At 38.2% G+C, this 20,761-nt stretch overlaps 1 long non-coding RNA gene across 1 annotated transcript; it reads right to left on the bottom strand.

Annotated features, from left to right (window-relative positions):
- Positions 1-18,992: 18,992 nt before the first annotated feature.
- LOC112750466 (uncharacterized) lies at positions 18,993-20,407 on the bottom strand. Its single transcript, XR_003813971.2, has 3 exons — positions 19,834-20,407; positions 19,453-19,624; positions 18,993-19,184 (listed from the first exon to the last, which is right to left on the bottom strand). It is a non-coding gene; the product is annotated as an uncharacterized lncRNA (long non-coding RNA).
- Between the last annotated feature and the right edge of the window lie 354 nt (positions 20,408-20,761).

Raw genomic sequence — 20,761 nt, 5'->3', positions numbered from 1 at the left:
CCCCGGCAACGGCGCCATAAACTTGATGCGCATAAACTTGTTATGCTACGATTTAGGAAATTGCACGATCGGCAAAATTCCTTCCGGCAAGTGCACCGGTTATCGTCGTCAAGTAAAAACTCACAATAGAGTGAGGTCGAATCCCACAAGGATTGGTTGAGTGAGCAATTCGGATTAGAAGTGTGTTCTAGTTGAGCGGAATCAAGATTTGAGATGAGAATTGCGGAATGTAAAATTGGCGGGAAAAGTAAATGACAAGAAAATTAAATGGCTGAATCTTAAATTGCATGAATTAAAGAGCAGAATGTAAATTGCTGAAATTAAAAGGGAATGGGGGTGATTGCAAGAATGGAGTTGCAGAATGTAAAGAGAAAGTGGAAGTCAGAAATGGGGAATTCATTGGGTTTAGGAGATATTGAAATCTCCGAATCAAAACATGTATATCTCTTCCTCAACCAATGCATTCATTGAATTTTGCTTGGCAATCTTATATGATTGGATCCCAATCCCTTGGCTCACCAATTCTCTCTAAAAACAAACAAATTCCCAATCCCTTGGTTTAAATGTTCATAAGAAGAGATGATGCTCGATCACTGATTATACCACACAGTTTCATGAACCACAATTTGGTAGGATTACATGTCACAATATCCATCCAAACCCCAATCCAATTCACTGTGAGAAAGCTTCTCTAGCATGAATCCTCCATTCCTTTCCCAAGGCTCCGAAGGATTCCAAGTATGGGTAGTTTCTTTCCCAAGACAACTACTCAATGGAATTAGATCGAGAAGCTTTCTAACAAAATTCAAGAGAAAAGATTGAAGAAGAAGATAAACTATTATTGATTCATTGAATTACAATAGAGCTCCCTAACCCAATGAAAGGGGGTTTAGTGAATCATAGCTCTGAATTCAATTACAAAGAAAGGGAAAACTAGCTAAAAGTGAAAGTAAAAGTTCCAAAAGTTAAAAGTGTAAAAGTCCCCCTCAGGGGCTGGATTCCCCTTCAATCCCCCCTTCCTTCAAATGCAGAAACTAAGGCCTTTAAATAGGCTCCCTAAATTACAAAATGAAAATGAAATTCAAAGCAAATTACAATCAAATGAAAATAAACTATTCTAGATGATTCTTGTGGCCTTGATTTGGTGTTGTTGATGGGCCTTGCTTGCTTGAAGGGCTGAGTGACATAATTGATCTAAAAAGGATACTGATCCATTAAACTACACTCAAATGTTGCACCCCCCTTTCTTGAGTCGTCACTTTGTTCTCTTGTCAACCTTGCCAATTTGATGCCAAATATAGACTATTATACCTCGTTGGAAAGCTATGGATGTCAGCTTTCTAACGCAACTGGAAGCACCTCAATTGGATCTCTACAACTCGAGTTATACTCCATGGAAAGTGAAGAGGTCAGCTGGCCTGATTGCATGTTGGTACTATGCTCTTCTATGCACATTACGGGGCTGTTTTCTCCCTCAATTTTTAGTATCCACCATGCATGCCATATATTCTTGGAAAGCTCTAGATGTCTTCTTTCCAATGCATTTTGAATCACCTCATTTGGAGTTTTGTAGCTCAAGTTATTTATGTTTGAAGAAGGCATGGTCAAGCTGTTCCATATAACACGTTTAAGCTTCAGTTTAAGGTTAAACTGAAGCTTAAACGTGGATAAAGGAAGGGCAGCCCTGGAGGTCGAACACGTTTAACCTCCAGTTTGAGGTCAAACTGGAGGTTAAACGTGGAAGCTTAGAATGGTAGCCCTGGAGGTGTCGAACACGTTTAACCTCCAGTTTGAGGACAAACTGGAGGTTAAACGTGGAACTCCTTCCTGAGTGGCATTATTATTCTGGCGTTTAACCTCCAGTTTGAGGTCAAACTGGAGGTTAAACGTGGAAATGCTTCTTTGGCGAGACCTTCCATTCTGGCGTTTAACCTCCAGTTTGAGGTCAAACTGGAGGTTAAACTTCATTTCCAGCATTTCTTATCCTTCATGATTTTTGGCGTTTAAGCTCCAGTTTAGGCTTAAACTGGAACTTAAACTCCACATGTGATATTCAAGCTTCCTTTATTGATTTTGTTGCTTCCTTGCCTAGCCTCTTCTTCCCTGAAATCATCCAAACAGTTGCATCAAAGTCTTGCTAAATTTCATGAGAATTCTTCCATTCATAGCATTCAAGGAATATAACTAAAAACTCATGGAATTTGCATAAAAATCTTCATGTTTGAATGATTTAAGACAAGCATGACTATTTGGCCAAAATGATTACTTAAGGCTCAAGAAAATGCATAAAACAACTAAAAATAAAAGAAAAAGGCTAGTGAAACTAGCCTAAGATGCCTTGGCATCAGAATCCAACAAAGATTATAAACATAATGATGTTAAGGTAACATCCCATTTGTACTCAACAATAATTAATGGTAAACAAAATTAACAATCCAACACTTACAATGAAAAAGAAAAAATGAAATAAAAACTAACCAAAACTAACTAATCAACTAACTAACTAACTAATTAACTAACTAGAATAGATGGTTATCAATGGTGTTTGGAAGTGTTGGATGAGGCGTAGGAGAAGGAAAGAAGAAAGGAGATGGAAAGAAATGGAAAGAGGAGAAGAAAAGAAGTGGAGTGAAGAAGGGTATCCACGCGTACGCGCGCATGGCGCGCGTGCGCGGATGGTGGTGCAATGGAAGCGACGTGTACGCGTAAATGGCGCGTCTGCGTCGATTTTTTATTTCGAGTGTGGCGCGTACGCGCCAGGTGCGCGTACGCGCGAGTTGGTTTATGCCTCGGGCATAGTGCGCGCGCAACGTAAGCACAACTCTCGGGTCAATTTATGGAGGAATGAAATCTTGCAATCCACGCATACGTGCACATGGCGCGTCTGCGCGGATGGGTGAAAATGCCTGATGCACGCGTACGCACACAGTGCCCGTACGCGTGGATGGTGCTCTGTTTTTCAAAATTTTTTTCTATGTTTTTGCACCAATCCAAGCATTCTAAACCTCCAAACAGCTACCAAAACACCATAAAACCTTATTTAACATACTAAACTACCAAATAAACTCAACAAACTAGTGAAAATATGAAATTAAACTACTTTTATCAATATATACAAAAGGAAAAATGAAAAGAAGTTACCATGGTGGGTTGTCTCCCACCTAGCACTTTTGTTTATTGTCCTTAAGTTGGACATTTGGAAAGCTCTTGTCATGATGGCTTATGCTTGTACTCATCCTTGATTCTCCAAGGATCTTTGCGCCTTAAATGGTTGACAGAAATTCCAACCTTCTTCACTAAGTTCGGATGGAGTTCTACCCAAGATATGAGCTCCCTTAGTTGGTCTCCATGTTTCGATCCGGGATCCCATATCTTATTCTCACACCCATCTTCTAGTTGATTGTCATGATTCTTCCATCTGGGTGATTGGCAAGTAGAACAACAAGAATTATCTCTAGCATAGCAAGACCTCTTCCTAGACCAACACAAAGTAGCATGCTTCCAATCATAGTTCCCACATTTTGAAGCTTTGACCTCAATGAGCTTAATTCCAAACTTCTAACCACTACACAATTCCTTTCTACTCTTAATTTCACAAAGAGTTCTAAGTTGTCTATCATTTTCAAGCAAGCCATAGTCAAGTGAGAAAGTGAGGCCCAAGGGTGAGGGTGTTACCCACTTGAATGGAGTGTTGGATGGTGATTTAGGGAGGTAAGCCTCCCCACACTTAGACAATGCAAGGACAACTTCCTCATGCTCCTCTTTGGATATTTCCACCTCTTCGAAAACTTCTTCAATTTCAACCTTTTTCCCTTTATCACTTGGATTGGTGTTGTCTTCAAGAACTTCAATTTCTTACCCAATGGGAGGTGAGTCGATTTTGGATAGGAATTCATTGATGAATAAATCCGTCTCTTGATCAACCTCTGCATATTCTTCAATTTCGATATACACCAATTCAACTTCGTCCCTTTGGTAGCTTTCTTCCGATTCGCTCTCTTTCTCATTGCTCACCAAGGGTATGGGAGCTTGTGCACATTTTTCTATAGTTTCAACTTCAGGTCCAATGGGAGCAGGTTCCATTGTAGAGAGAAATTCATCCATGATTGAATCCATCTCTCGATAAGCCTCTTCCAAGTTTCCAACAATGATATGCCTTGGATGTTGTACACCTTCATCAACATCAATATCAAGCTTGTTGGAAGAATGCTCCATGATGCTACATTCCCTTGGACTTTCAACATATCCTAAATCTTCAACCATTTCTTCCTTTTCTTCAATAGCCATAGGCTCCTCCAATTGCTCTAATACAAAGTGACGTCCCTCATTTTCCACCGGGGTTTCCAATTTCTCCTTCATGTTATGATCTTCAAGTGATTCTTCACATGTGGCTATGGAAGCACCTTGAGTGTTCAAGCATTGGTAGGCTAAAGTATGCACTACCTTGGTCAAGTTAGTCACAAACTCTAGGGTGTTCCTTTGCATATCCGCTTGTCCTTGAAGTAGCAAGGTAAGAGAGTTATCTATTGGGGCTTGGGGTGGATAAGAGGGTCCATTGTTTTGGAGAGAGGATTCATAGTAGGAAGGTGGTTTTTCTTGGTAAGGGTATGAAGATGGTGTGCATTGAGGTGGTTCATGGTGGTAATCATGATAGGATGGTGGTGGTTCTAAGGGTTTTTGCTCAAAATGGTCATGAGAATATGGTATGGGTGATTGGTCATATGGTGGATATGGATCATAGGAAGGTGTTTGGTAATGAGAGGCTTGTGAGAATGGTTGGTAGTCATGTTGAGGATAAGGTTCATAGGCATATGGTGGTGGTACTTGATTGTCATAAAAAGATTCACCATAGCCATTGAATTGACATACATTAGGATGGTGATTATACTTATGAGTATGTGGAGGTTGTTGCCAATAGGAGTGATCAATTCCTTGAGGCTCCTCCCATCTTTGTTGGTTCCATCCTTGATGCATGTTATCATTGAAGTTCACATTTTCTACAACACAATTAGAACCAAACTCATAGCCAAAGTGAGAATTCATAGTGGAAAAACAAAATAAAACCAACAAAATCTAGTAAACAAGCAAAAGACAAACCTATTCACAATATTCACATATGTACAATAACCAATAACATAACACCATTGCAATTCCCCGGCAACGGCGCCATTTTGATGATTGGACTTTTGTGTGGTTTAGAATTCACAAATGAATCCTTGTTGCAAGTATAGTCTCTAAATCAACAATAATCCTTTCATACAAAAATTTGGTTGTCACTAGTACAAACCCCTAAATTTATAAACCGAATTATTGAACCTCGGGTCATTCTCCCTTGGAATTGTAATAAAGTGTTTTGTTATTGGTTATGAGGTATTTTGGGGTTTTTGGATAAGAAACATGAAAAATAAATGGCAAGAAAATTAAACTAACAACTAGAAAAGCTCTTGACAAGGAATGAAAACTAGAAGTCCTATCCTAGTTATCCTCCTCAATTGTGATCATAAATTGTCCATTGCTACCACTTAGTTAACCTCTAATCATGGAGGAAAGTCAAGTGGATGAATCAACTTGATTCCACAAGTCCTAGCCAACTCCCAAGGGAAAGACTAGCGTTAGTGGTATCCAAATCAATTAGCAACTTCTAATTACCAATCAACAAAGGGATTGGATAACTCAAGCGTCACTAATTACTCTACCTAGGCCAAGAGAAATAAAATCTACACTAAAATCCAACCAAGCATTTCATCAAACACTTGGAAGGCATAAAAGGAAAGCAAAGTAAATTGATAACAACAATGAAATCTAACAACTACTTATTGTAAGGAATTAATAACAACAATCAAAAGAAACACAATTATTATGAATTACCTCGAATTGGATTGGAAGAAAATATAAGGAACAAGAGTAGATCTACAATAAAGCATAGAAACAACATAAGGGAAATTACAACAAAAGAATAGAGAAATCATAAATGCAACAACAAAGAATTTAGAAGAAGAAGAAGTAGAGAGCATGAATCAAAACCTAGATCTAAGAACTAAACCTAATCCTAATCCTAATTCTAGAGAGAAGTGAGAGCTTCTCTCTTTAAAAAACTAACTCTAAACTAATCCTAATGAGTGTAATGGTGTGAATGATGTGAATCCCTTCAACCCTTGGTCTTCTAAATCTTTTCCCGCCAAAAACTCAGCTCCAAGTGGGGCCAGAAACCCTCCAAAATTGCCAGGCACAAGTTCTTCTTTAAAATCAAGTGCGGCCTTCGGCGCGTATGCGCACAGCGCGCGTATGCGCCCCTGGAGAATTTCACAATCCACGCGTAAGCGCATAGTGCGCACGCGCGTCCATGGGCATTTTCCAAATCTTTGGCTTTTCATGATTTCTCCACTTTGTATGCTTTTCTTTCACTCCTTTGATCCATTCCTAGCCTTTTCAACCTGAAATCACTTAACAAACAAATCAAGGCATCTAGTGGAATCAAAGGTGAATTATATTTAGCTAATTAAGACCTAAAAGCATGTTTTCACACTTAAGCACAAATTAGGAGACAATCATGAAACCATGCTATTTCATTGAATAAATGTGGGTAAAAGATCATAAAATCCCCTAAATTAAGCACAAGATAAACCCTATGAATGGGGTTTATCAGTGATTCACCTTGTTCTTAATGATAATTGACAAATGTTGCAGTTTTTATGAGCCTACTTGTTCCTACACCTTTTTCACTTCTAGGAACTACATTACCATGCCACTAATTCTAACTTACTTCTTTGCCTTTTAACTTAATTGACTATTAACCTAACTGACTTTTAACCGCTTTCAAGGCATGTTAATTGTTGTTTCCTGACAAACTCGCATTTTGCATCTCATAGTTTTTGGATTGTTCTTTTTAATTGAATTCTTTGAATTTTATCTTGCATTCAGTCCAACATTCTATATCTATCTGACTCACTTTATGCTTTAATTCTCATTCTTCTTTTACTCATCTATGCTTATATTGCTTGAATACTATTTGCCTTCCTTCTTTTCTACTTTCAGCTACTAAATTATATTCTGAAAACTCTATTTTTCAGGATGTCAGACCCTAAAGGGAAAGGAAAAGCTAAAGCAGGCACGAGCAAAAGGAAAAAAGGAGAGTCCTCTATGGCTCTGCTAGATATACTGCATGATGATTCCTGGCATGAAAAGAGAAGAGTCCTCTATTTTTACTCTGCATGATGAGGCTCGGCTATGGCAACAAATCCTGAGCAATTAAGTGATGCCGAGCACTCACGAGACTGAGGTGCCAACTGCCATGATTACTCTTATCTAGTGCGTGATGGAGGGTAAGGACCTGTACCTTCCCCGATTTATCCGGTACTACATGGCCAGGGTCCATGTCCGAGGCACTCTGCCCTTCCCCTATTTGATTACTCAGATGGGCCGCCGAGCTGAGGTACCCTGGGAGCTTGTGGATGAGAAGCCACCAGCCACCGACTGCAAGAAGATCATCCCACATGGCAGGAAGTTCATGGCTCTGGGCTACAGACCACCCTCTCTTACTGCCTCCGCTGATGCAGCCACATCCTCTGATGCCCCTTCAGCACCTGCCGTACCACCCACATCCACAGCACCCTCACCTGCCTCCCAGCCCATTTACCATCTTGTGCACCGCCTATTTGAGCGCCTAGATCAGATGGAGCACCGCAACCAGCGGCGATATGAGCGGTCTGAGCGTCGCAGCAAGCGATGCTATGGGCATTTAAAGCTGATGATCAGATCGGGACATACTGACATCCCCTCCGAGCCTGACACACCATCAGAGCCATCTGAGGAGGAGGCAGATGACCAGGAGGAGGATGCACGAACAGAGGTTGAGCAGGCAGGAACCGAGCAGGCTGCACCCCAGCATGAGGAGTCCCAGCAGATACAGCCAGCAGACCTACAGGTCCCTATACAGATAGAGCCTCTCTTCAGCAGGCAGATCCCCAAGCACCGACACACCCTACAGAGCCAGCAGCACACCTTTCTGGAGATGACACTTCTTCACACCCAGCTTGATTGAGCATCGGGGACGATACTATTATATAAGTGTGGGGAGGTCACCATCTCTGGCGAATGTTACTTTGGTGAAACTACTTTCAGACTCTCTATCCTATTTTATTTCTTTTTCTATACTTTTATTTTATTTTATTTTATTTTATCTTATTTTCTTTTCAGTACTTGCACATTTTCTTTTGTTGTACTTTTGTTTATTCCTACTTTATTACATTTTGCACTTTGGGCTATATATATATATATATATATATATATATATATATATATATATATATATATATATATATATATATTAGATAGTTAGCTTAATTCGCACCCTTAGCTTATTAGTTGTGATATAGAAAATATGGATTATTTAGTTTAGTTTACCCTTTTAGCATATGATAATTTGGTTTGATTGAACATAAAGAGTAAACTAGAAATTTTTAAATTTTCATAATCCCAACAATCCACTTAGTATATATATATATATAGCAATAAGTGTTGGAAAATTGACAACATGTTTCATAGAATATACTTATTTTTATAAGAGCCATTTAAAGATTCACATTGAGTTGAATGGAAACTCTTTATTTCTACTTGCATGATGTACATAACTGATATATGATTTTTGAGCCAAAGAACACACAACTCGTGAGTTTTTTAGCTTAATTACATGGTTACATTGTTTAACCATAAATATTTTCTTTCTTGTGTGTTTCCTTCTCTATGCTTACAATCTTTACTTTGTTCCACTCAATATGTCCAATATAGAATGTATTTACATACTTGCATATGATTGAGACCATGTTTCTTTAAAAAGCTCACTTATCCCAAATAGCCTACCCTTTCAATCACCCTTGTTTGCCACCTTGAGCCTTTTAATCCCCAATTATTCTATATTTTGTCACATCACTAGCCTTAAGCAGAAAAATAAATTAAATATCCCCAAATTGAATCTTTGGTTAGCTTAAGATAGAGATTGTGTGTCAACTAAGTGTGGGTAAACCGTGGGAACATGGGTTGATAGGAAAAAAGTATTAAATTGTTAAATTATTTGGAATTTGGGTACATGCTCATGTAACACCAAAATAATTAAAATACTATGTGCATTGATATATGTTATGTTTCTCAAAAAAAAAATTATTCTATAATTAAATAATTGAATAAGGGGATACAAAATCACCCCAGTAATAAGTTTAGTAAAAATCAATGCACATGTAATAAAAATAAAAAATAATTTAGTACATGAGTATGTGATACAAAAGTGGAAATGTAAGACCCAGAACTGTTGAAAAGTCTTATTATGATCAAGTCTCAAATCATATAGTTATTTATAGCCTTAATTTCAGAAATTATTTTATTAAAGATAATTAAGGCAAGTTGTGATTTATTGAATTTGAGACGAGTTATGATTATTATCCAATTTTATAATTATTGGATTATTTTCTATATTTGAATTATAAAGTTGATAGTTGTGAAATAATAAGGATTTTATATGATTTGGATTAGATAAGTAATATTTTAAATATTAATACTACTATTTTGGAAAATGAAAAAATTAAGTATATTATTTCTAATTATTTGATTTGGACCTTCTATTGAAAGTAATTTGTAAAATGGATGAGTAAATGGTATTTTTCTATATACAATTAGTGTTGGATTTAATTTGGGTTTCAATTACTATATTATCCCTATTTTTAAGTGAAATTACAAAAGTAACCCTAACCCTAATTTTCAAAATAATGAAACCCTAACCCAGCGACCCGTTACCCGACCCGGTTCCCTTTTCCCCCACACCCAGCTGCAGCCGAAATTCCCTTTCTCCCCCAAAGCAGCAGCACACACGGTTTCCTTTTTCCTTTTCCATGAAAGAAAAGAAACAAAAGCAGGAAACAGAGAGAAGGGAGGAAGCAGCTCGCCGGCCACCCGTGCCTTGCCACTGCCGTCCCCACCTCGACGCCGAACCTGCCACGCCTTGCCGTTAGTCACCGCCGTCACCCACATTCTTCCCCTCATAACCTCACCCTCAGATTTTATCAACCCACACACACCGAACAAATGCACACCCATGGTGGAGAAGAGATAGGGCAGAGAGAGGGAGAGCGCACGCGAGGAGCACGACCCGCTGTGCCGCCATGTGCCATCGCCGTCGTCGAGCTCCCAAGGCAACCACCGGCAAGATTCAAAGGAGAGAGAAGCTTGAAGAGAGAGGGAGATCGGCGGAGGGAAGGTTCTGTTTGTGCAGCCGTGCCTCCCTGCCTCAGATCTGTCACCATCTCCACTGCCTTTTCCGCCGCCGCCAGGCCATGAACGCCGTTTCGGTGGTTGCGGTCGCCGCTGCCTAGATACATGTGGTCCAAGGCACCATTGATGGAGCTCCGTTTCTGCTTCCCTGATCCGCCGTGAGTGAGCGACGTTGGGAGAGAGAGAGAGTCGTTGTGGAGCCACAAGCTGCGCCGGTCGCTGCCGCGTCGCGTAGGAGAGAAAGGTTGAGACCGAGCGCCACTGGGAGAGAGGAAGACGCGGGCTGGAGGAGCTGCATTCAGTCACCGCTGTCGCCGGAGTTCTGAGGCCACCGGGACCACCGCTGGAGCTTCTGGCTACTTCTACCGTCGCCAGAAAAAGTTGCCGGTAAGGGTTTTATTTGAGGATTCTGTCCCCTTTTTGAATTTTGAGGATACCGTAGTCACTGCGTGTTGGTTTCAGTTGGCGTGATACGGCTGTTGTGCTAGGAGTTGCTGCAAGTTGCCACTGCCGGAATCACTACCAGGGCTGCCGCTTCATGGTTCAGTCACTTCTTATTTGCGGCAAGCGTTTATGTTTCGGTAATCCTTTTAGTCGCTGTCCTGTTAAACATTGAGGTGTTGTAGCATTTGTTGTTATGAGAGTTAATCTTGGTTGTTACGTGTTGCGAATAGAGTTGCTATGGTCACTGCAAAAGTGAGCGAAGCCGTGATTCAAGCTGCTGGTAATTTCGGGTTAAGAGAGAATGTTCCTGTGACGCGTTTGGGTTATGAAATTTGCGTTTTGAGGTAGGGGCGCTTTCCGAAAACTATATTTTATATGTTAGAATTATTACATATGGATACTGTTGTGAGACAATTTTGTATTTGGTGATAGTATCAGCCTTATGTATTATTGATTGTCTCAAACGATTATGAATGTTTGCTTGGCTGGATTGTTGTGTGTTTTTGTGAGATGCAATGTTTTAAAGTTGATTCTTTAAAGGTTTGAAATATGAGTTTAATCCGTTGAGAATTGATCTGAATTGAGTTAATTAGTTTGATGATGTGAAATGTCGAATGCACTTTTGAATTCAGCATGGTTTACTTTAATTGACTTGGTTTTGGACAAAAGATTTGTTATTGAACCGTTTCTTTAAAGTTGTGAAAATGAGTTAAATCGATTGATATTGATTTGATTTTGAAACGGTTTTCTTGAAATATGGAATTGAGATGACTGTTGGATTTTGGCTTGGCTTGGACTGATTTTTGGATTTTGGGCAGTTGAAAAGGATTGTGAAACGGTTTAGTTGGGACCCGAACCGGGTGGCAAAGTCCAAGTTTTAGGGGAGGTGCTGCCAAAATTTCTATAAAATCTGAGTCTTTACTGAAAGGTTGTCGGGAAAAATGATGAGTTAAAGACTCCTACTATTTTATTTGAATTATCAAGAAAAGGATGATTCATGCTTTTGAAATGAATTATTAAAGAGGAAATTGTGATTTAGTCTTGTTTCTTAAGAAAAGCATTGTATCTCTTTTGGGAGAAAGTTATTTAGATGAAACTTATGTTTTAAAGCTGTTTTAATTGTGACAATGGCTATGCCTTTGAATTTGACTTGAGGGTTTCAATTAGAGGAGTTTCAATGACTTTGAAAGAACCTGAATGTCTATTGACAAGTTTCATTTTAAAATATTTTGAGAAAGGTTTTAAGTACTCTTTGAATTCTGAATTCTTGCAAGACTAAAACAATTTTGAGTCGTTAAAACGTTCTAGAATTTATCATGGGGGTTGAAGTTGGTTTTGCCTAAGTAAAGGAAACGGATTTGAAGAAGTGAAAGATTATATGACTCGGTTTGACTTAGATCCTATTTTATTGCTCAAATCAGGAAGCCAATGTTTTTAATGAATTTAAATGAACTTGGCGAAATGAGTTATGTTATTCTCCCCTAAAGACTTTGGACTCTGCCGAGAAACTTTGCTATAAAATCCCATTGTGGGATGGGTGATTTTGAATGTTCCCAAATTGAATCTTTAACTTTCCATGGTTTTGGAAGTTTTGGAAGTTTTGGAAAGAGGATGCCGAGAGCGGCTTTGTTTTAAAAAGGGAACTTACTTTGAGTAAATTTGGCTTATGAGCCTGAGATGATTTGAGAAATGAGATCTTTAAAGCCAAGGCTGAAAAGAGTTGAAACTTGATTTCAAAGTGAAATGAATTGAGAAAAAGTGATTTATGGCTTAAATGCCGATTTTATGAGTTTAATGATGTTGAATGGTGGAAGTGCTGTTTTGTTATGGGCCAGAATGGCTGTGTATGATTATGAACATTGGCTGGTTCTGGATTGAACCGTGAGCCGGAATGGTTGTGTATGATATTGATTTATGGCTGATTGCCGAATGAGTTATGGGCCGTATGGCCGACTATGAATTATGAATTTAAGCCGGATGGCTAAGATGGATGTTGATCCATGACCGGGACTGAATGAATATATGCTTGAGATTCCTGGGTAGTAGCAAGGGTTGTGGTTTGTCCCACTTGCTCCAGATCAGAGACTGTGACGCCGGGTAGTAGCGGTAGTAGTGGTGATTCCACTCGCTCCAGGTTGAGCTTTTAAGCACCCGCCTGGGTAGTAGCCGCAGTAGTGGTTATTCCACTGGCTCTGAGTTGAGCGGGTAGTAGCAATGGGGTTGTAGCTCAAACCTACTTGCTCCGCGATGGGTGTTTCTGTCCATGGTTAGCTACCAGGACTTGTCGGGTTGGCTCTATAACCGACAGATGATATCATCAGCCACTAGGGATAGGCATGCATCATATGCATCTATGTGATATTGTTTGGGTGTGCATATTATACTTGGTTTGCCTATGTGATTAATTGCTAATTGTTCTATTTGCAATAACTATTTGTTTGTGCTTGCATCTTCCTATTTGTGTTTGCTACTGGGACTCTGTTGGACTGTGGTGATTGGTTGATGGTTGGATTGTTTGGGCCTAGAGCCGTGGTTGGAATGAGATGAACCGATGGTTGATTTTGGTTTTGTGTTTCTGGTTTGGAATAAAATATGAAAGACTATTTTGGTTCAGCATAGATAAACCTTTTTGAAAGGTTTTTGAGTTTTTTTGAGAATTGAACTGTTCCTCTTTCAGAAAAGATTTTCGATTCCTCTTTTATTGTAAATCGTTGTTTTTGAAAAGAGGCATAAGACAGTTATTAATCACTGGTGCGGTTTATCTTCACGTATCCTATTACAGTAATTCCCAAAAACCCTCTACTGAGAACCCTTTCGAGGATGATGTTCTCACCCCCTACATTTTTCCCCTTTCAGGATATGGGCACAGAAGTTACGAAGAGTTTATTTTGTTGTTGTTGAAAAGCTCTATATTGCTTTAGATTATTATTTATTATACCCTCGCCTTTATCTTGATATATTCTGTAAGAGGGATAGGAATTGTATTGGGTAATGCTTGTAATATTATTTATATATATGTGTATATATATGGATGTACTCTTTGTGAGTTGTTGTAAGTGTATTGAATGTATGGATGTACGTTATCGAACGAAAGTATTTTTGGGAGCGGTATTATGGTTTAAAGTTTTAAACAGGCTCATATTTTAGTATTAAATAGTATAAGTGTCATCGTAATGTCCGAGCTATCAGAGTCGCGCAGCCGGAAGCGTGAGCTTTGGTAGTTAGGGCGTTACAGGAAAAATTTGGGAAGCTAGGCATAATGTTAGAATTGTATAGAATATATATATATGTTAGGTGAGATCTTAGACTAATCAAGGATTTAATTTATAGCTCACTTGGCCATAGATATATCCTCACCCTTGCCTTGACCCCATTACAACCTTGAAAAGACCTCATGATGTTTGCATGTGTACATTATATATTTGTTGATTGGTTAGATGAAGAACAAAGTTTTAGAAAGAATGACTAGAGAAGAGTAGAGTGATTAACCCTAAACACTGAGTGATTAGAGTGTATATACAAATCCAGTGAGGGTTCAATAGCTCATTCCCATATATCCATGTTTAATCACTGTTTATCTTGCAAGTTTGTGAACTCTTTTGATTAACTCAACTCAATTGTGAATATGTTTTAATATGGTTTAACCTTGGTTGTGCATATATGTTTCCTTGAAAAATTGGACTCAATTTAACCACATGTAAGCTTTATATATATAGGTGGATAGTAATTAGAATTGCATGATTCATTTAGGTAGCTTGCATTTAGATAGATTGCATTGCATAGATTCCACCATTCTACCTTCACTCTTTTTATTAGTTTCTCTTGAATTTAGCATGAGGACATGCTAATGTTTAAGTGTGGGGAGGTTGATAAACCACTATTTTATGATTTATCTTGTGCTCAATTGAGTAGTTTTTATCAATTCTTCACCCACTTATTCATATAATTTGCATGGTTTTACAATTCCTTCCTTATTATGTGATACATGTGAAAACATGTTTCCTAAGCCTTAAAAAAAGTTAATTTTAATATATCCTTTATTACCATTCGATGCGGTGATCTGTGTGTTAAGTATTTTCAGGCTTTATAAGGCAGGAATGGCTTAGAGGACAGAAAGAAAACATGCAAAAGTGGAAGGAACGCACAAAATGGAGTTTTGAAGAAAATGGCAGCGACGCGCACAAATGGACGACGCGGACGCGTGCCTAGCGCAGAGCACGAGCGACGCGTACGCGTGACTGACGCGTATGCGTGACAAGGAAAATCTCCATATGACGCGCACGCGTGACCCACGCGTACGCATGACAGACGCCACGTGCAAAAAGTTGCAGAAGTCGCCCCCAGCGATTTCTGGGCTCTTTTTCGGCCCAAATCCAAGCCCAGAAACACAGAATAGAGGCTGGAGAATGAGGGAATCAAATCATCCATCAATCATTCATTCAACATTCATTGATTACAGAGAATTTTAGGTTTTAGATGTAGTTTTAGAGAGAGAGGTTCTCTCCTCTCTCTTAGGTTTTAGGATTAGGATTTTTTTGTTTTCTCAATTCCAGGTTCAATATTCCTTTAATTTAATTTCTCTTCTACTTTTATTTCTTCTATTACTTTAGTTTGTTTATTTTCTCAAATATTGATTTATGAACTCCATGTTAGAATTGATTTTACAAATTGAGGTTTTTTAGAATTATGATTGCTTTTCTTCTATTTATGTTATTGATGCTTCCAATTTAATTTAGATTTTCTCCCTTTGCTTTGGTTGAGTGATTGGTGACACTTGAGTTATCAAACTCAGCGGTTGATTGAAAATTTGAATTTGCTGATTGATTTGGATCCCTCTAAAGCTAGTCTTTCCATAGGAGTTGACTAGGATTTGAGGAATCAAATTAATTAGTCCACTTGACTTTCCTTTATTTAGTAAGGGTTAACTAAGTGGGAGCAATAAACAATTCTCATCACACCTGATAAGGATAACTAGGATGGGATTTCCAGTTCTTATACCTTGCAATAGTTTTCATGATAATTTACTTTAATTATTGCCAGTTCATTTTCCTGTTCCCTATTTCAAAAATCCAAAAATATACCTTTTTCCATAACCAATAATAAATCATACTTCCCTGAAATTCCTTGAGAGACGACCTGAGGTTTGAATACTTCGGTTATAAATTTTACTGGATTTGTTATTATGACAACCAAAGTTTTTGTAGGAAAGGATTCTTTGTTGGTTTAGAAACTATACTAGCAACGAGACATTATTTGTGAAATTTTTTACTAGCAGAAATCCGTTCATCAGGACGCACACCTTGCAAATATTTTGACCTGTGCGGACGCACACATCTGTGTGCACGCACAGGCAGGGAAGTATTTTCTGTTCGCAGTGCCAACACAGCTTGTGCGCGCACACATCTAAGGAAAAACTTCAACCTGTGCAGACACACACGTTGGGAAGGTCAGTCTGTTGGGGGGCGCTGGCACAGGTTGTGCAAGTGCACAGATCCTTGTAAAAATTGACACATGTGCGTACGCACAGCACCCCTGTGCGTACACACGCATTTAAAAACTCTCAGGAGTGTGCGCACGCACAGACCCTTGTGCGGCCGCACACGTCCTGTTCCTCAAAATTTTATTTGTTTTCAACTATTCTACCTTTCCAACAAGGTTGTAAGCTTCTAAAACACCATTTTAAAAGTTTTGGGCTTAATTTTGACTATTAGAACAAGGAATGTAACTTAAGGTTGCTAGAACACGGTTTTATGATAAATTAGAAAATGGAGACTTAGGTTTCTAGCGTGCTGAGAATGATTTGACGTTGGGTGGAGGATGAGTGATATATAAGATAAGGAATGATGAACTTTTGACATTGGAAACTGAGTTATGAAAGGGACAGTGGTTGAGGTGAGTCAAGGACTCGAATTGAGATGATGGATCTCTATATACTGAAAATGTTTTCTGAAAACTACTGAAATATTGTTTTTACTGAGAATATGAGACGCTATGCGCCCGGCAGGGATGGCGGTTGGATCCCGCCTATCGAGGTAGCGCGCGGCGGCGTAAGGGCGGTGGTTCGTCCCGCTTGCGTTGAGATGTGAGGTCTGTGGCAAGAGTATCCCACTCGCATCCCTTCAGACCTATAGAGCGTGCAGGCGCCAGTACCTGGACAGTGATCCGGGCACTATATCTCGGGGGTTCCCATATGAGAAATCCAAAGGGCGACGTCTCCATGGAGATGTGTCGGATTGGCAGTTGAACTGACAATGTGATATCACAGCCAGTAGGGCAAGCATTCATCATATGCATTTTCTATCTATTTGCTTGCTTTGCCGACTTGAATTTTGTATGCCTAATTGATTAACATGTCTAATTGCTTACTTGATCTACTTGCCTTGTATGCTTTTACTTGTGAATTACTTGCATTGTTATTAATTGTGCTTTCTACTAGGATTAAGGAGGTTCGGAAGGCAGTGGCAATGGGATCGCATGGAGGATAGATTGGTGAAGGCTGTGGGATAGCGGTGTTTGGTTAGAATAGAAATCCCTTAAGATAGATTACCCGGCTTATTTAATGATAAGGTTATTATTATGCTTATTTGTTTTTAGAATGCTTTAAGCTTGAATCTTGTGATGGATATGGAGCTTAGGATTGCCTTTGGCGTCCCGGGGTCTTATATCCTACATCACTGGGCACTGTTACCATACTGAGAACCTCCGGTTCTCATACCATATCTTTGTTGTGTTTTTCAGATGCAGGTCGTAACCCACCTCGGTGAGTTGCTTGGGATGGTGACAGAAGCGGAGGATCTTGGATTTCTTTTGGAGTCTTTTTAGTTTTTCTGTTTATACATCTCTCTTTTGTATTTTGTTTTGCCTAGAGGCTTGTATTATGAAAGAAAAACCTGTATAAGCTGCTTTTAAACTCTCAGGTTTCCATATAGTTCTGTATACTTGTATATGGCTAGCCAGCTTAAACTCCGCGAGTTGTGGCTAGTTTCCTATGATATTATGTACTTATATTTTGATATATCTTGTTTGTTTCTTGTGTCTCGAGCTAGTAGCTTCGTTAGTATCTTTTGTGATTTTTAAATCCTAATTTTGAGCTATATCTTTCATCGGGCTTCTAGATATTACATTATTCTTCTATATATTATACGTATGAGCTTAGAACTGTGGTGACCTCTGATTAACCTTTGCTTTATGATGTGAGGTAAGGCTTAGGCTAATTAGGGTGTTAGACAGTGCATGCATAGCCTCCAAATCCAACGACCGCATGAAAGAAGGCTCTTGAAACGGTTGTTGGTTTGCCAATACATTTGCGACCTTTGCCACATCTGCGTTCATAGTGCCGTCAGCTTCATCTTCTTCTTCACCCAAACTAACGATCTCATAATGACTTTCAAATTCCTCCTCGCTATCACTATTATAATCTTCCAATTCAATATTTCGGTCTGCTTCAAACTGCTCAAACTCAATTTACAGCTCGATGCACGACATTCGATGGTAATTTTCAATATACATTGAAAACATTTCATGCATGCTCGCTTCATCCTTACGTACTTGGTTTGAAATTGAACGAACCCACCGAACACGGATAAAGGATACCTATACAAAATACATGACACTCTCCTAGATATCTGAGGATCTATCCTCTCACAAATCACACCTTTTAATTCCTCAAGCGACAATGTATACAGAACACTACAAAAAATTTGGGTAAAAATGGCGGTTTTTTTGGGTAATTACGGCGGTTTGAACCGCCATTATTACCAAGTACGGCGATTTTAAAAAATGCCATAATTTAGAGCGCCATTTTGGTTATTACGGTGGTTTTCTAAAAACCGCCACAATTTCCTGAGGTTAAAATGGCGGTTTTCTGCTGGGTTAAAACGGCGGTTCAAACCGCCATTATTTCCAGGTTAAAACGGCGGTTTTTTACTGGGTTAAAACAGCAGTTCAAACCGCCGTTATTTCCAGGTTAAAACGGCGGTTTAAGAGTTGGTTAAAATGGCAGTTTAAACCGCCATTATTACCCTCACAGAATGGCATTTCAGTTGGTTAAAATGGCATTTTTGAACCGCCGTTTTTACCCTTACAGAGTGGCTTTTGATTGGTTAAAATGTCATTTTTGAACCGCCGTTTTAACCCTAACAGTAACACTTTTTTATCGTTTAAAAATGCAATTTTTACCCTCGTTTTTATCGTGTTAAACAAATAATATTTATTATTAGAAATCATAATCTATAAACAAAATATTATATATCTCAGAAACAAAGTATTAAACATAATATATGATTTTTTAGTATTAGAAATCAAAAGTAATAACTCCTATACAAAGTATCAAACATAACATAATTTTTCAACTATAAATGTCATAACATGTAACTCTTAATACATAAAATCTCCATATTTCATGCTGCTCTATTGCTTGCTCCAGAAGACCTACTTTCTAACTATTTTGGCGATGAAATCTCACTCTCTTGATTCAATTCCTACAACAAAAATATAATTTGAAAATATAATAAACAAAATATTAAAGAGAAATAGTAAAGCCAATGGAAAAAGAAACACATAAACCAAGATAATAATATTATTATTTGTCAGGATTGTGCAGTAAAAAAGCATTACACAGCAGTTGATATTTCCCTTCCACTTATGCATGCAATTTCAATTTTCATTCGTTTCTTAGCATTTTTAAAGTCAATATTCCATGTTTATAAAATGTAGCAAAACAGAGAAAAAGAAATAACCAAATATTACCAGATACAAGCCTTCTGGCTCCGGGAACAAGAAGACTCCAGTCTATAGCATAGCCTTCATATTTGTGTTTATGTTTATAAAGCGGGGCCTGATTAAAAATCGCAGCAGCTCCTTGGACACCCTCTGTTTCTGACTCTGCTAGAGAATTCAGATGAGAGCTTAAGTCCCTAACCTACAAATCAATAAGTATATTATTGTCACAACAAAATGGTCAATGACTTTAGAAAATAACAACAAAATGGAAAGTTTATGAGGACTGGACGTGTCCTTGGAATTGCTATGATAAATATTTTGTAGTGAAGGGAATATATCAGAAATGTTTCTCATTTTATGAACTGCTATATTCTTTAAAACTTATGGGGATTACTATTGAAGTAATACCTTATCATGTCACATCTTAATACTTCAACACAGATCATGTAAGGCGCCTTTCCCTAGAATTTAAGAGAACAGCTTCATCTTCAGAAATATAAAGCACACGGTACATGCCCTTTCCCAAAGAAAAACAAACTCCTAGGAATAAGGAAAGTAAGATTCATAGATAAATAAGAACTAAGTGAACCCATAAGTAAAAGAATGCATACACACAAATTACACACAAAAAAGTGAGTTTAAAAGCAAAGAACTAACAACAGCCAACAATTCCTTGAGTGCACAAATGAAAAGTTGATTAACAGTACCACTAAAAAAATGGCCCCCCAATAAACATCAGAATGGAAGTTTCTAAACATGCAAAGCAAGGCAACTAAAGAAGTATGGAAATTGGTGCCATTGCCACAAGGAGAATTTCTCAGACTAGATTTTGGGAATAAAATGCCATTTGATTCTGTTCGGATGAAATACATGACAAATAGTAAATCCTTTTAGCATCAAAGAACAATATTAACATCATATCATTCACAGTTAAGAAGTACCTCCAGTATTCTGTGCCTCTGTCAAATGTAAATTGATCTCTACTAGAGACTTAAAAGTTAAAACACAGAAATAGCAACAAATAGATGTCAGAAGCCAATGATGAAACATGTTCAAATAAGTAAATATATACATACATATTATCATTAAAAATATAATAAATAAGTACAATCAAATTAGCAATGAACCTCTTAGAAAGATAATGATCTAGAATCACAATAACCAATAAACCTGGAATCTGTATTAAAAATAAATAAATAAATAAATAACCAAAGTTGAAAAAATGTATATATAGAAGTTAAAGAAAGAGATTAATTATTACCTAATAAGAGAGAAAGAAGAAGAGATTGACATGTGTTGAGGAACTGAAAACATTTTAAGTCTTCTTATGATGTAA

This window comes from Arachis hypogaea, chromosome 15 (assembly GCF_003086295.3).
Source record: "Arachis hypogaea cultivar Tifrunner chromosome 15, arahy.Tifrunner.gnm2.J5K5, whole genome shotgun sequence".
Taxonomy (NCBI): Eukaryota; Viridiplantae; Streptophyta; class Magnoliopsida; order Fabales; family Fabaceae; genus Arachis; species Arachis hypogaea.
This window is presented reverse-complemented; position numbering and strand designations above follow the sequence as displayed.